Source organism: Bos indicus, chromosome 11 (assembly GCF_029378745.1).
Source record: "Bos indicus isolate NIAB-ARS_2022 breed Sahiwal x Tharparkar chromosome 11, NIAB-ARS_B.indTharparkar_mat_pri_1.0, whole genome shotgun sequence".
Taxonomy (NCBI): domain Eukaryota; kingdom Metazoa; phylum Chordata; class Mammalia; order Artiodactyla; family Bovidae; genus Bos; species Bos indicus.
Window position 1 is genome coordinate 47,742,940 of NC_091770.1, and position 11,382 is coordinate 47,754,321.

An 11,382-nucleotide genomic window follows, 5' to 3' on the forward strand; every position below is an offset into this window, starting at 1 on the left:
TCGTCCCCTTCTCCTCCTGCCCCCAATCCCTCCCAGCATCAGAGTCTTTTCCAATGAGTCAACTCTTCTCATGAGGTGGCCAAAGTACTGGAGTTTCACCTTTAGCATCAGTCCTTCCGAAGAACACCCAGGACTGATCTCCTTTAGAATGAACAGGTTGGATCTCCTTGCAGTCCAAGGGACTCTCAAGAGTCTTCTCCAACCCCACAGTTCAAAAGCATCAATTCTTTGGTCATCAGCTTTCTTCACAGTCCAATTTTCACATCCACACATGAGCCCTGGAAAAAGCCTTGACTAGACCGACCTTTGATGACAAAGTAATGTCTCTGCTTTTCAATATGCTGTCTAGGTTGGTCATAACTTTCCTTCCAAGGAGTAAGTGTCTTTTAATTTCATGGCTGCAGTCACCATCTGCAGTGATTTTGGAACCCAGAAAAATAAAGTCTGACTCTGTTTCCACTATTTCCCCATCTATTTGCCATGAAGTGATGGGACCAGATGCCATGATCTTAGTTTCTGAATGTTGAGCTTTAAGCCAACTTTTTCAGTCTCCTCTTTCTCTTTCATCAAGAGGCTCTTTAGTTCCTTTTCACTTTCTGCCATAAGGGTGGTGTCATCTGCATATCTGAGGTTATTGATATTTCTCCCAGCAATCTTGATTCCAGCTTATGCTTCATCCAGACCAGCATTTCCCATGATGAACTCTGCATATAAGTTAAATAAGCAGGGTGACAATATACAGCCTTGACGAACTCCTTTTCCTATTTGGAACCAGTCTGTTGTTCCATGTCCAGTTCTAACTGTTGCTTCCTGACCTACATACAGGTTTCTCAAGAGGCAGGTCAGGTGGTCTGGTATTCCCATCTCTTTAAGAATTTCCCACAGTTTATTGTGATCCACACAGTCAAAGGCTTTGGCATAATCAATAAAGCAGAAATAGATGTTTTTTCTGGAACTCTCTTGTTTTTTCCATGATCCAGCAGATGTTGGCAATTTGATCTCTGGTCCTCTGCCTTTTCTAAAACCAGCTTGAACATCTGGAAGTTCATGGTTCATGTATTGCTGAAGCCTGGCTTGGAGAATTTTGAGCATTACTTTACTAGTGTGTGAGATGAGTGCAATTGTGTGGTAGTTTGAGCATTCTTTGCATTGCCTTTCTTTGGGATTGGAATGAAAACTGAACTTTTCCAGTCCTGTGGCCACTGCTGAGTTTTCCAAATTTGCTGGCATATTGAGTGCAGCACTTTCACAGCATCATCTTTCAAGATTTGAAAAAGCTCAACTTGAATTCCATCACCTCCACTAGCTTTGTTCATAGCAATGCTTTCTAAGGCCCACTTGACTTCACATTCCAGGATGTCTGGCTCTACGTGAGTGATCACACCATCGTGATTATCTTGGTCATGAAGATCTTTTTTGTACAGTTCTTCTGTGTATTCTTGCCACCTCTACTTAATACCTTCTGCTTTGTTAGGTCCATACCATTTCTGTCCTTTATTGAGCCCATCTTTGCATGGAATGTTCCCTTGGTATCTTTAATTTTCTTGAAGAGATCTCTAGTCTTTCCCAGTCTCATGCTTTCCTCTATTTCTTTGTATTGATCATTGAGGAAGGCTTTCTTATCTCTCCTTGCTATTCTTTGGAACTCTGCATTCAGATGCTTATATCTTTCCTTTTCTCCTTTGCTTTTTGCTTGTCTTCTTTTCACAGCTATTTGTAAGGCCTCCCCAGACAGCCATTTTGCTTTTTTGCATTTTTTTTCCATGGGGTTGGTCTTGACCCCTGTCTCCTGTACAATGTCTCCATCCATAGTTCATCAAGCACTCTATCTATCAGATCTAGTCCCTTAAATCTATTTCTCACTTCCACTGTATAATCATAAGGGATTTGATTTAGGTCATACCTGAATGGTCTACTGGTTTTCCCTACTTTCTTCAATTTAAGTCTGAATTTGGCAATAAGGAGTTCATTATCTGAGCCACAGTCAGCTCCTGGTCTTGTTTTTGTTGACTGTATAGAGCTTCTCCATCTTTGGCTGCAAATAATATAATCAATCTGATTTCAGTCAGGGAAACCCATAATCAAGGGAGGAACAGCCAAAAAAACACCTGAGGCAAGATTAAAAGAACCACAGAAACACATCAAGATTGGGAAACCACCCACCTGAGATGAGATTAAGGGAGTACAAGCCCTGCTCACACCCTATTCTTCTCAGAGACCCCAGCTTTGACCTGCTGTTATAAAAATCTTCAAGTTCTCTGGCACATAATTTTTCAAAGCATAATCCTGATGTATCTCCCTTTGCCTGTCAAAGCAATAAAGCTATCTTTACCTTACCAAAACTCTATGTCTGGGATTTGATTTGGCATGTGTGCTCAGTTGTTCAGTTGTGTCCAACTCTTTGCAACTCCATGCTCTGTAACCTGCCAGGCTCCTCTGTCCATGGAATTTTCCAGGCAAGAGTGCTGGAGTGGGTTGCCATTTCCTACTCCAGGGGATCCTCCCAACATATTTTGTATCTCTTGCATCTTCTGCATTGGCAGGCAGGTTCTTTACCACTGAGCCACCAGCGAAACAGCAGTGTACTCGAGCCAAGCTTAAGATCCCGCATATCACAACAAACACCCAGTGAAGATCCATGTGCTGCAATTCAGATAGCCAAAAATTAATTAATCTGAAAAACTTGAGGTAGATGTTTCAATTGTCATCTAGCTGGTAAAGAATAGGGATGCTGTCCAACGTTGTATAATGCACAGGACAACCTCTACATCAAAAAGTTACCTAAACTGAAATGTCAGTAGTGCTGAGGTAGAGAAACTCTGGTCTAAGATTAGGAAATTACATCTTAAATATGACACAAAAAAGTGCTGTTTAATTATTAACTTTAACAACATTAAAATTAAGAACTCTGTCCATCAAAAGATACTGCCAAGAGAATGAAGATGCCAGGCACAGAGTAGGAGATCTCATACACACAGACCCAGCGAAGAACTCACTTGAGAACTCGAGAAAATCCAACAGGTCAATAGATATTAGGAGAGGTACTCAGTATCATTGTGAACATGGAAATACTGTTGATTCTAATCGTTGCAATTAAGTACAGAATTTAAAGCCAGACAGTTCCAAGTATTAGAAAGAATGTGAAGCACTCAAATGATTCTGGGAGGATTTAACCTCTTGATAGAACCACTTGAAAAACAGTGTCTGATAAAAAACAGTGTCCCACAGTGCGGGACTGTGTCTGATGAAACTAATGTGCCACAGCGTGTAGACTGCAATTGTAGATCTTCCTCTACGGGGTATACAGCCTATAGGAATGCAGGCTGAAGTATATCTGGAGATCTATGTAAAAGTATACATGGCAGTGTTGTTTAAAAATGGCCCTGGACTGGAAACCCTCATGATGCCCATGAATGGATAAATGAACTGTGGTTGTGTATGTATGTACGTATATTTTTTTTCATAGACTGGAATTCCATACCGCCATGAAAATGAATGCACTGTGGTGAAATTCAAAACGAAAGAACTGTATGTGATATGATTCCATTTAGTTATAACCAAGAAAAAGGTAAAACTATCATAAATTGAGATTTATTCTTGAGTGATAAAGAGCAAGGATGGGACGACCATAAAAATCACACAGTTGGGGAATTAAGATTAAGAAAGGAGCCAGGGCATGGCAGTGTTTTATTTACCAACTGAAACTGTAGTTTAATAAACTTTTCCTTTGTAATAAATCATCATGCTGTAGGTTTTTGATGGTGCACATTTCTGCTTGGGTGCTATATTTTATGATTTGAGAATGGCTTGCTTTATTTTTAAAATATTTCAAACTAAACTCTTCAAATAGGATAGAATAATAAGATTTAGATTTGAGACTGTGTCCCAAGGCAATGAGCTTAAGTGTTCCGGAAAGAAAGAAAAAGTGAAAGTCCTTCAGTCCTGTCCAACTCTTTGTGATCCCAGGGACTATACAGTCCATGGAATTCTTCAGGCCAGAATACTGGAGTGGGTAGCCTTTCCCTTCTCCAGAGGATACTCCCAAACCAGGGATCAAACCCAGGTCTCCCTCATTGCAGGCAGATTCTTTACCAATTGAGCCACAAGGGAAGCCCTAAGTGTTCCTAAATCACCTAAAATTCTATGACTGGATTTATTTCTCCTGATAGCCTGGAGCTGTGAGATGGTGAGATTCTAAAACCTGAAATCCCCAAAGAGGTGTGGCTTCCTGCTTCCCAGCTTCCCTGCTTGAGCTGCAAAGAAGTTGAGATTCTTCTCCTGGAGCTGAGTAAAACCTACCCCTGACTAGGGATCCCTTCCTGCCTCCCTCCCTCCCTCCCTCCCTTCTTTCCTTTGAGGTACTAGGCAGGTGAAACTCTGCTCTCCGTAGGCCCACAGGTCTTCTACTTACATGACCCCAAAGTCTTGTAGGCTCGAGAAATAAGGGTTCCACCTGTGGAAATTTCTCTCAGTAAACCAGTGCATGCATGGTGGTGATTCCAGGTAAAAGGTGAGCCAAATGTGTTGCCTTTTTTTTTTTTTGCACTCGTGTTTGATGGCTGTGGGCGTGCTAGCTGGGAGAGGTGGTGGCTTGAGGGGCAAATGGGAGGATGCTGGGTGGGAAGCACAGCTGAGGCAGGTAAGACTCCTTGGATCTGGGCTTCTCAGGGCACCTGGACTTGTGGGGGTGAAGTGTGGAAAGAGGTCAAGGCCCTTCTTCACTCCCATATTCATTCAGCAAGTATGTGATTAGGCATCTACCTTGGCCCAGGTGGCGTGGTGGTAAAGAATCTACCTGCCAGCGCAGGAAAGACAAAAGACTTGGCTTCAGTCACTGGGTCAGAAAGAGCCCATGGAGGAGAAAATGGCAACCTGCTCCAGTATTCTTGCCTGGGAGAGCCCGCAGATAGGGGAGCCTGGTGGGTAACAGTCTATGTGGTCACAAAATTCAAAGTTGGACACGACTGAGCATGCACGCGCTTCAGTTCAGTTCAGTCACTCAGTCGTGTCCGACTCTTTGTAACCCCGTGAATTGCAGCACTCCAGGCCTCCCTGTCCATCACTAGCTCCTGGAGTTTACCCAAACTCATGTCCATCGAGTCGGTGATGCCATCCAGCCATCTCATCCTCTGTCATTCCCTTCTCCTCCTGCCCCCAATCCCTCCCAGCATCAGTCTTTTAGGTCAGCGCAATTCAATATAAGACAGCAGCGAATAAGGAATCTCTGCTTGCTGAAGTATTTCTTTTTCTTTTCCAATTTTTGTTGTTGTTAGCTACACTGGGTCTTCGTTACTTTGCCCAGACTTTCTTTAGTTGCGGTGAGGAGGGGCTACTCTTCTTGCAGTTCACGGGCTTCTCGTTTTGGGGACTTCTCTCCAACAGACTCTAGGGCTCAGTGGTTGTAGCTTTCGGCCTTAGCTGCTCCATGGTATGCAAAATTTTCCTGGACCAGGGATGGAGCTCTGTCTCCTGCATTGGCAAGCAGATTCTCATCCCCTGTGCCACCAGGGAAACCCTTTTAATTTAAAAAAGTTTTTGTGTTTTTTTTTTAATTTTTTGGCCACTCTGCACTGTATGTGGGATCTTGGTTCCCGAACCAGGGATCCAACCCGCACCCCCCGCAGTGGGAGCACTTAAGCTTAACTACTGGACGGCCAGGGAATTCCCTTGGTGAGGGATTTCTATCGGAGGGTGGTTAAGATGAAAAATAGACCAAAATTTTCAGTTTAAAAATGTATGTCAGATGCAGCATCCAGAAAAGGAGAGTCTTCTCCTGGGATCCATAGTCCAAGAGCTTGAGCTAGAGGGTGCCCACGCATCCCCTCTGGCAGGGAGAAGGAAGGCTAGAAAGGAGGAACAAGGGGAGGGTTATCCGAGAGAAACCAGAAACTTCAGATAAGTGAGACAACCATTAGTGGCTGAGCTTTGTAGGCACCCTTGGGGGTTTGGGCTTCCTTCTTAGGAAAGAAGCATACCCAAGGGATTTTGAGCAGAGGAGTTTGACCAGGTTTGACCAGGATTACATACGTTAAAAAATTTATTTTGCAAGTATTCTGCAAGATAACACATTTGCAGGAGACTTAGAAAATACAGAACAAGGTTACATATAGTTCCACTATATTACAATTGTTTTTTTAAGCAGATAAGGTTTTTAGTTGGAGTTTCAATATCAAACTCTCAAAAATTAATATAATGAATATACTGAGAAGTAGAAGGATATAGCAATCATATTTTCATAATTTAAAAAATAAAAACTTTAGATGAAGATAATTATTCTGGCTGCTGGTTTGGAAACAGACTCATCAAGCAGAAGCTAGAAGGCCAATTAAGAAGGGACAGTGAGGAGAAGGAAATGGTAAACCACTCTAGTATTCTTGCCTGGAAAATCCCATGGACAGAGGAACCTGGTAGGCTACAATCCATAGGGTCACAAAGAGTCAGGCATGACTTAGCAACTAACACTTTGACGCTCAGGATGGATTTCCTACCTCCAAGTCACCCTTTGAGGAACCGCCTCATTTTGTACTGCTTTGTGTAAACATAAAGACTACTGTTTAAGACAACAACAAAGCTGTGATACAGCAGAAATGTGGTCCCACCCCCTGCAGGAGCAGCTTCCATGCAAAGAAATGCTCCCATCCTGGATGCTTTTTGTGTGTGTGTGGCTCCAAGGGGCACCTCAGGCATGTGTGATCTTAGTTCCCTGACCAGGGATCGAACCCAGGCCCCCAGCATTAGAAGCAGGGGAGCATTAACCACTGAACTACCAGGGAAGTCCCCAATCCTGCAGAGCAAGCAGGACTTGTGATGGTGCTGCTCGGTGAGGTAGGGAGCAACGAGTGTCTCCTAGGGTTCTGATCTGAACCATGGAAGAAAGGACAGGAGTGAAGGGAGATGGAGAGCCTGCAGGCAGTTCGAGCTCCCCAAACTCCCTACAAGTTCCCTGGGAGAAAAGTGGACTGGAATCTCCAACTCTGAGGGTGAGAGCAATGGGAGGGGAGAGGAAATGATGTGAGCTCTGAGCAGAAGGAAATGTCTTCAAGGGCTTGGTTTTAACCAGATGTGGTATTATTATTATTTATTTAACAAATTTTGCTTCCTACTCTATGGTGTAGCTAAGTTTATCTTAATATAGAGCATCCCAACTAAAAACAAAGCCAGAGGACCAGAGATGAGGCGGAGAAGTAGGCTGGAAAGGGATAACCTAGCAGACCATGAAGAAAGGGAGACGCTGATGGGGGCTTGGGGGAGGGACAGAGGGAGCACGGATTCTATAAAGGCTGTGGGGGTGGGGTGCAGAAAGGAAAGGCAGGCAGCAGTTGCAGCTGGTACTTGAGACTGAGGAGTAGGTGGAAGTCAGACGTGGGTGGCCTGGGGACTTTTGTGTGTTGTGCGCGCGCGCACATGCTTGCTCGGTCAGTCCTGAGCGACTCTTTGTGACCCCATGGACTGTAGCCCGCCAGGCTCCTCTGTCCGTGGAGTTTTCCAGGCAAGAATTCTGGAGCAGGTTGCCACTTCCTTCTCCAGGGGACCTTCCTGACCCAGGGGTCCAACCATGTCTCTCGCATCTCCTGCATTGGCAGGCAGGTTCTTTACCAGCTGAGCCATAGGACAAAGGACAATTTTAGAGCAGTAAGAAACAGAGGGCCTTGGCTGGAGGAGACATCCAGTTGTCCTTTGGTCTGTGGGAATTGGTCCCAGGATGCCTCTGCCCCCATGCTCAGGGCTTTTGTATAATGAATGTGACTCAGGCTATGAATACAATCTGGCTCTGGTATTGGTGATTTCACGTTCGTAGATACGGAGCACAGCAAGGAGTGCCTGCTGTAATCAGATTGACTTTAAAAAGATTTCTCTGGCTGCTTTTTCCTGGAGACGGATTCAGGGGTGGGTGAAAAGGGATGGGTGCTGATACGTGGCACTGGTGAAGAGACCAGGGTTAGACTGGGTAGGTGGTAGCCAGGAAGAAGGACTCTAGGTAGCTTTCAGGGGTGTGTAGTAGGTGAAATAGGCCAGGCTTGGCAGATCTCACAGTGCACACGTTTTCTGTGTATGACTGTATCCAAGCCCTATGTAAGCAGGGCCTGCTTTCCCCAGCCCTGTCCCCTCCCACCTACCTCCCAGTGGACAGATCTGGACCACACCCCTCTCTTACCAGTGCTTGTTAAGGCTGTTTATGTTGCATATTTAGGAGGTGTGGCGGTGATGGTTTAGTCGTTAAGTCTAAGTTTTGTGATACCATAGACTGCAGCCCACCAGGCTTCCTTGTCCTTCACTATTGACATAAGTCAACAGCATGAATAAGTGGCAGCCTGACTCCAGATCCACACCTGCCCAGAGTTGTAACCTGCCTAAAGGCTCTCAGATCCCACCTGTGCCCTGGGGGTGTGTGTGTGGTGGAGTGAGTCCTTTCAGGGATTTTGCATTCCACCCTCCTTGTGGCTCAGGCAGTAAAGAATGCAGGTGACTTGGGTTTCTACAATTTTCTACAATGCAAGAGATCTCGGTTCAGTCTCTGGGTTGGGAAGATCCCCTGGAGAAGGGCATGGCAACCCACTCCAGTATTCTTGCCTGGAGAATTTCATAAACAGAGGAGCCTGGAGGACTACAGTCCCTGGTATTGCAGAGTTGGAAATGACTGAGCGACCAACACTCTCACTTTCATCCTTCCACAATGAGGAAATGACTGGATGCCTCTCTGAAATCACCTCACCAAAATCCAGAATCAGTTTGAATCCCCCACACACAAAAAAACTGAACCCCTCTCCTACAAATTCAAACCCCTCTCAGGTTCTGTTCAGGGGAGGAAGTTTTCTTCCTGACCAAGAATGTTTCAGGAGCAGATCCTTCCCGAGGAGGAGGGCCTTAGCCTGGCAGCCCACCTCTGGGCCAGCACCCTACTACTGCTGCTCTTGCTGCCCAGCTGCTCAGTCGTGTCCGACTCTGTGTGACCCTATGGACCGTAGCCTGCCAGGCTCCTCTGTCCATGGGATTCTCTAGGCAAGAATACTGGAGTGGGTTGCCATGCCCTTCTCCAGGGGATCTTCCTGGCAAAGGGACTGAACCTGCAGTCCCTTACATCTCCTGCATGGGCAGGCAGGGTCTTTACCATTAGTGCCGCTTGGCAGCACTACAGCGCCCCACAGACCCTGGTCGCTCAGGCAGTGTCTGCAAAATACTGCTGCTTTGTTGACCATAGCTAAAAATTAGGAGGACCTAAATTTTCAGGGATCTGATTTGTTTAAGTGAATTATATATATAATTTTCTTTTAGCCGTGCGGGGTCTTGCTTTGCACAGGCTTCTCTCTAGTTGCTGCTGGAGGGCTCTCTAATTGTAGGGTGTGGGCTTAGTTGCTGCTTGGCATGTGGGATTGTAGTTCCACCACCAGGAATCAGACCTGCATTGGAAGGCAGGTTCTTAACCACTGGACTACCAGGGAAATCCCTGTTTGTTTTTTTAAAGAATCACGGTCCATGCCTGTTCTGTCACACCAAGAAGCTCCCATAAAGATAAGGTACAAACTTTGTGCACTGAAGTAGAAAATGAATCTGAATACATTGTTTGGGAAGAAAAGCTGAGTTGCAAACCAGAATGCACAGTCTGACCTCCCGCCTGTTTGATCAGAGTTTTAGTCCTCAGGAACACAGTAATATAGAGCATTCCTGGTGGCTCAGACAGAAGAATCTGCCTGTATGTGGGAGACCCAGGTTCAGTCCCTGGGTTGAGAAGATCTCCTGGAGAAGAAAATAGCAACCCACTCCAGTATTCTTGCCTGGGAAATCTCATGGACAGAGGAGTCTGGCCAGCCTCAGTCCATGGGCACCCCAAAATAGTAATATGGCCAGTAGTTACCTCTAGAGAGAGAAATCAGCTCAGGTTTTTTTTTTTTTTTTTAAGGAATTTTATTTATTTTTATTTATGGCTGCCAGGAGTCTTCACTGCTGTGCTCGGGCTTTCTCTGCTTGCGGTAAGTGGGGGCTACTCTTCGTTGCGGTGCACTGGCATCTCATTGCAGTGACTTTTCTTGGTGCAGAGCACAGGCTCTAGAGCTCCAGTTTAGTACTTGTGGCACACAGGTTTAGTTGCCCTTCCTTGCCCTGAGGCACGTGGGGTCTTCCCAGACCAGGGATCGATTCTTTACCACTGAACCACCTAGGAAGCCCAAAATCCACTATTTGATTTTACAGTGAATATTGCTGCTATGACTTTTTTTTTTTTTTTTAACTTTCAGCACAAATAGGTGTTTATTTTAATTAACTAGAAAAACAAAACACTAACATAAAATAGAGACAAAGTTCTCAGAATAGACTACCAGTAACACATTAAATGCTGCTAGCCATCATTCCAGCTTCCTAATGAGAATATTAATAGCTGATGGGCACTGACCAGTGTCTCTGCACACATCACTCTTCTAGTCCTCATAGGACCTAGAAGGTTGGTACCAATATTGGAGTAGTTAAGTGAGCAGGCTCTGGATCCTCTGCCTTGGTTCAATTTTTGGCTCTTCCACTTTCTGGCTGTGTGACTTTAAGTAAGTTATTTAAACTCTAACTCAGTTTCTCATTTGTTAAAAAAAAAAGAAGAACAGGTCTAGACTTTATCACAATAAGTAGAATCTTTCTCTGTTCTTTTACCCCACCTATGAGATTAAAACACACACACGTGTCTGTGTGTGTGTGCGTGCGTATGTGTGAGAACATGTTTGAAGACCTCTTTTATCTCTTTCTTGGCACGTAATACAAGGACTAGCCAGTTCTGTTTTTGTAGAATTTATGAATAATTTGTTTGCCTGATGTTCTCTCTGCTTTCTTAAAATGACTTGACTTTCTTTTTTTTATTATACAAGTAGTGTTATTTATGGCAAAAAACACAAAGTACAAGTAAATAAAACTGAAATCATCTATAATCCCTGAACCTAGTGATAACCACTGACAAATTTTAGACATTAATGATATATTCCCAGGGCTTCCCTGGTGGCTCAGTGGTAAAGAATCCACCTGTCAATGCAGGAGATATGGGTTCAACCCCTGGTCTGGGAAGGTCCCACATGCCTCAGAGCAACGAAGCCTGTGTACCACAACTACTGAGCCTGTGCTCTAGAGCCCGGGAGCTGCAAATACTGAGCCCAAGTGCCTCCATTACTAAAGCTCGAGCACCCGAGAGCCCTCGCTCCACAACAAGAGAAACCACTGCAGTGAGAAGCCCAAGCACCACAACGAATAGTAGCCCCTGCTCGCTGCAACTAGACAGCAACAAAGACCCAGCACAGCCAAAAGTGAATAAACAATCTTTTTAACGATATATTCCCAGATCCTCAAATTTACACAGTGTTTTAGGACACATTTTCTTAGTCCATTATAGTTTATGATTCTCAGTCTATG